At 40.2% G+C, this 5932-nt stretch overlaps 1 long non-coding RNA gene across 1 annotated transcript; it reads left to right on the forward strand.

Moving 5' to 3' along the window:
* Positions 1–494: 494 nt before the first annotated feature.
* Positions 495–1076, forward strand: LOC110681132. The gene is made up of 2 exons (XR_002503102.1): positions 495–579; positions 640–1076. It is a non-coding gene; the product is annotated as an uncharacterized LOC110681132 (long non-coding RNA).
* The last annotated feature ends 4856 nt before the right edge of the window (positions 1077–5932 follow it).

The raw sequence follows: 5932 nt of genomic DNA on the forward strand, positions 1-5932 counted from the left end.
ATATCGCACATTCCTCTCGAAGTAACGCAAATAATTTATCTCACTGCAAATCTAGTTACACCCATTAGCAAAGCTAATTGATCAAACTCAAATCGAACGAGCAGCGATCAAGGTGTCATCACGTTAAACCTTCCTCCGTTAACTTATAGTTATCCACTCGTGTGCGATCTCTCGTGCCCTCGCCTCGAGCCATCGGTATTCAACAATTGGTTGCGCACGCGAACCGAGTGATTTCACTATCGTGTAGAAAGGTGGTCACCTCTCTTGATTGGACTCTCGCCGAGCGCCGCGTGAACCAGAGTCTCGGGCACGTGCTCTCGACGGAAAACAATGTCACGGCTGGGGGTTTCCCAAACTCTGGGATCTAGTTCAACTGATCGAACTCAATTGTTTATTACTTCCCATCTACAGGAAAAAGATCCTCTCGCCGACGTCGAGAGCGTTTAAACTGTGGAGGCGTCCTCCGGTACCGGTGCAGTGGAGAATTACCGCCTTTTAACTGGACGAATGCGGAAGCCTTCCTGGCGAACAAGGTCAGCAAGCCGACTTTCTCCGAAGTCGGACCTTTTCTGTACTCAGGTAAGACCTCTGGTGAAACTCAGTGAATTTCATGAGCTCAAATGGTTCTTCGTTTCGCAGAGATCCTCGAGAAGGTGATGCTCGGTTTAACACGAAGAACTCCACTATCAGCTACCGCAGGCGTAGTTATTTCGCTCCCGGACGACCCTCCTGGACGAGACCCTCCTTACGCGCAGCGTTACCAACCTGAACGTAGTGGCCTTAACTGCCGCAAACCGCGGTAAAACGGAAGGCTACGGTGCTGAACGGGGCATATCCTTCGCCCTGTACAACTTGGATCAGAAAGTCCTAGTGACGCAACAAGCGGGCGAACTACTGTTCGACGGCTACCCCGAACCGATGATCCAGGAGATGTTGGACGTTCTGGGGACCACTCCACAGAATGGTCTGGACGTGGAGGACCGTTTCGGCTGGTTCCGAGCTGTCAACGGGTCCAAGAAGTTCCACGGGTTCTTCAACATGAACTCCGGCAAGGAGGACGCCAGCCGGTACGGGTTGATTCGGGCAGTGGAACTACAGGGATCGAGCCGGTTCGAACTCAAGGTGAGTGTGGACTGTACGAAGGGTTCACCGGGGAGCTGTTTCCGACGAAGATCCGCACGATCAGACGCTGAGAATTTTTCTGATGGAACTGTGTCGAGCGGTGAGTTTCGAGTTTTGACGAGAAGAAGAGGTTCACGGGGTTCTGGGCTAATCGGATTTGTGGCGAATTGGGCGAACCATGGATGATGTGTGCGTCGAGGATAGGGAGCGCGTTCCAAGAGGCGCGATCAACGTGACGCAATGTAAGGACGGTGCTCCGCTTTTTGCGTCGTTTCCGCATTTCTTGTCGGCAGATGATATTACAGAGGGGCGATCGAGGGAATGAGTCCAGATGGAGAACGGCATCAGTCGTTTGTGACCATCGAGCCTAAGACGGGACGGGTTCTGAGGTCATCGCTCAAGTTGCAGATCAACGCTTTGCTGCAGCGTTACAAACGCGGTAGCGTGAGTTCTAAGGTTAGATGTTCTCTAGATTTCTTGGTTTTAACTATATGTTTCCAATTTTAGATTATACCAAGACGCCCTCGGTCATTCGTACCCCTTGCTGTGGTACTCGAAAAGTTTCGATCTTCCGCTAGAGGAAGCGGTCAAGCTGCGAAGTCTCTTTGGATGTTTCCCAACTGGGTTATCTGGGAGGATTTGCGGTGGCCGCGTTCGGGTTGTTTGGTGGCGTTATTGGCGATGGGGCTGAAGGTGTGCCATTCGGAGCACGCAGAAAGAAGAGTAGAGGCGAAGGTCCAAGGCCGGTGGCCAATGGGGACACTCGGGGGAGTATGAGTTTGTGCCAGAACGAGCAGAACAAGGATAAGGATCGAATAAAGTTGTGATGGGTAAAGATGGGTTGTGTTGAATTAGTTTGATGACATTAAGGTTTGGAGATTCAGAGGGATTCGTCCCTGTGAAGTCTTCTGAGAAGATTACAAATGAAGCTTTTGTGACATCTTTCTCGTCTGAGAAATTCCCTGTTTGGAAGAATCCATTTTAGGATTATGAGAGAATCCCTCTAAGGATTCTGAGAGAATTCCCTCCAAAGATTCCTGAGGAAATCCCAATTAAGGATTCCGAGAGAATTCGTCACAGAATTATGAGAGAATCTCTCTCAGTAATCTGACAGAATCCTCTTAGGATTTCTGAAGATAATCCTATAGGTAAAAGCACTATATTTCGACCCATGAAACCAGCATAGGAGTGGAAAACTTCTAAGAATCCGGCAAAATTCATAAAACTTATATTCAAATTTGGCAATCGAATAAAAAAACATATTATTTGTTCGTGATAGCTTCCATCAGATGATATTTCATTGTATTTTATGTAAATTGAGGATAAATGACTTTAACTTTTTGTGCTATTTTTCGACCCATGCATTGCTAATTCTTGACCTGTGTCAAATTGAAACAATATAATCGGATATATTGTATGAGGAAAAACACTATTCTACGAAATTATATATCAAGTTTGTGCTTATCTGAAGGAAATTAATTTATTTTTTCTCTATTTGAGAGCGCTTTTATCATTCAATGGTATTGTGGAAAGTTTAAACATTGATGTATGTGCGAAAATTATCAATTTATTATAGAATATTATTCGATTACTTTTCTTCTTGGAATTTCATCCCAATAGCAACAGGAGTATGCTTTCCATTTTAGTAACAAACTTTAAGATAAGAAGTTCCACAGTTGATATTGATAGAGCTAAGGAAGGCTCATAAATGCCATAAATACTGGTTTTGTATTCCACTCACATCCTTTGAAGATCTCAATGTGGTTCACATGGTACATTTTACATTTAGTTAATTACGAAGCATATTTTCATTTTCATTTTTCATTTTGCAGAATTACGATGCATATTTGAGGGTCTATTTTATAAGTCGAATCGATCAAAATGACTCGACTGGGAGTCACTGTCGATCGAAAAAATTCGCTCGACTCAGCTCTGTCCACTCGAGTTTTCGACAGTTGTCATTCTATGTGACTGGATTACTATGGGAGTTCGACGGGTGACATCTGAAATATGCATGCTTGCTTTGATCGACAATGAATACAGACGAGTCACATGAAATCTGCTCGATTTATAAAATAGGCCCCTGAATGTTAAAATGTTTCATCATTTGTGGTATTGCTTGATTAAGTTGTGGACTACGATATATGATTTAAGTGGAGATGAATCGAAGCCAAACCTCAAAAATTTCAAAGAGCAGCAAATCTGGAAAACCGAACATCCGTTCGATTCTAAAAACTTAATCGATTGGTCACCACCAGCTAGTGATCAACCGATTAACACAGCAAAAATATATGTTGAAACTTTCTTTTTATTTCAATGCACATATTTGAAACATCAAAATTAAACTGAAATGTCAACGGACAAATCGCTTATTTTTTAATCGAATACACTTTAAATTTACACGATCATGTAACATTCATGCGTTCTTTAGTTGGAAAATCAAACTTGATGCTTTAACAATAATGAATTTGGTTTACTTTTACTATCTTCTTCTGTTTACGCTACATTGAGGGCCCTATTTTATAAGTCGGGTCGATCAAAATGACTCGACTGGAGTCACTGTCGACTAAAAAATTCGCTCGTCACGGCTCTGTCACTCGAGTTTTTTGACAGTCCTCACTCTATGCGACTGGATTACTATGGCAGTCAACCGGTGACATCTGAATATGCATGCTTACTTTGATCGACAGTGATCACAGACGAGTCACTTGAATCTACTCGGTTTACAAAATAGACCCCTGAAATTTAAATATTTTTATCTGTGACTCGCTGGTGGTGACCAATCGATTACATTTTCAGCCCAAACGGATGTTTGGTTCTCCAAATCCGTGCTCTTGAAAAATTGAAATTTGGCTTCGATTCATCTTCACCTTAAACGGATGTTTGTTTCTCCAGATTTATGCTCTTGAAAATTTGAGGTTTGGCTTCGATTAATCTTCACATTGAGCACAACCTGTATGACAAAGGAAAAACGACATTCATGGACACTAATCTATTATTCTTTCATTGAAACAATCTAACGTGGAACAAACTGCATTGCATTCTATTGTTGCGATAGGATATAATACAGCAATAGCATATTTTCATTTAAACATGTAACACCATTTTGTATGTTTTAAACATTTCATTCCATTCTATAGAAGTTCAAATGAAAAACTCAAATTCTTCTTTTAGCACTCGACTTTGACGGGTTTTTAGGGTTCGAATTTATTTTTATGGGCTGTTTCGGTATTTTTTTTCTTTCAAATTTTCCTTGATTCGTTTTGCTTCAGCGTGTTCTTGTTTCTTAATTTTTGATTCTCTCCTCCGTTCCATTCTAACAATCTCGCGATTTTATTATCATACTATACCAATTCACCTGGAGCATCAAGAAACCCTTTAACATACTCCGACTTTGGGACACGTTTCGCTGGCCATCTCCGTCGCTGAAAGCGGAATATCCGCACTTCAAATTCTGTCTTCTCCTCCATTTATCCAGGACGAGAAACGGACTGCAAATGTTAAATTGAATACATTTAATTGCGGAATTCCATAACCGAGTCTTGTTGACTACCTGATTCTGCTGCCGAATATCGGTTTCCTGCGTAGACTTGCCTGTATTGTTCTGAGCGCTGTGATATATGAATCCATATATTTTTGATGAAATTAAAGCAAGATCCGTGAAAACCGTTGAAGCAAACAATTTAACTCTAACAAAGAGGCACCACCTTTATGAACGTTATTTACTTCTAATGAAGGGTCGAAAACTAAAACACATCACCTGCTGAAATCATGGCATGCTTTTTCGACCGGTCGAAAATTGAAACAGGTCTGGTGTTTCAATTTTCGAACAATTTCAAACGCTTTTTAAAATATATTTTCGCTTATAGATGCACTTAAATCTATACAATTTGCCTAAATTTTATCTCTTTTTATCAAACTGTATCTATTAGGCATCGCTGTGATCAGTTTTTATACAGAGTTGAGTTTTTTTTTTCAAATGTGGCAATTTCTCATAAATGAAAGAAAAAAGGACTGATTCAGACACTGAAAAATCAGATCAATCAATTTAGAATCAAAGATTCGTTATATAAATGCAATTTTTATTGGATTATGACTGGTATAACTAGGGGGAGATCCCCCAGTGCCGGACAGCACCCAATACCGGACAAAGTCGAAACATTGAGAAATCATGGTCCAATCAAGATGGTGTATTAGTAGAAAAGGAAGCTATTATGTAGACTAATGTTTGCGTAGAATAACACATACTTGAAATATGCATGCCTTTTTAAAAAAGTAGAAAAGTTTGGAAATCTTTAAAAAATTGACGTATCTTCTTAATTTTGAGCCTATTTAGTAATTATTTTGAATATGGAAAAATACTTTGGATCCCGCAAGCATGATCGAACATAAACCTAATTTGATAGTATGAATGTATTTTGTACCATAATTGAAGTAAATATGGACAAATTACAATTTTGGTTAAGCACCTCCTGTCCCTCAGTTTCGGACAGCTTGATTTGTTATATGATATCTTTGTAATTATTGCATCAGTGTCTCAAAATACTTTCATTTTTCATGGGTTCCGTCGACCATGGTATCAAACATGCAATAAAATTAAGAAGAATGAACATTCATAACAACATCGTAAAATGTGCTATTTTTCATCATATATGAAGAGGTATTTTAATAGGCATCTTGCAAACTAAGAAAAACTCAAATTTTCTTGTTAATGTTGCAATGCATTGAATTGGTAATTATAAACTATTCTCTATAGTGTTACACATTCCAATGATGTTCAATTTACAGAATTCGAGGCATTTCCAGACGT

This window comes from Aedes aegypti, unplaced genomic scaffold, assembly GCF_002204515.2.
Source record: "Aedes aegypti strain LVP_AGWG unplaced genomic scaffold, AaegL5.0 Primary Assembly AGWG_AaegL5_hic_scaff_451_PBJ_arrow, whole genome shotgun sequence".
In the NCBI taxonomy this organism is placed as follows: domain Eukaryota; kingdom Metazoa; phylum Arthropoda; class Insecta; order Diptera; family Culicidae; genus Aedes; species Aedes aegypti.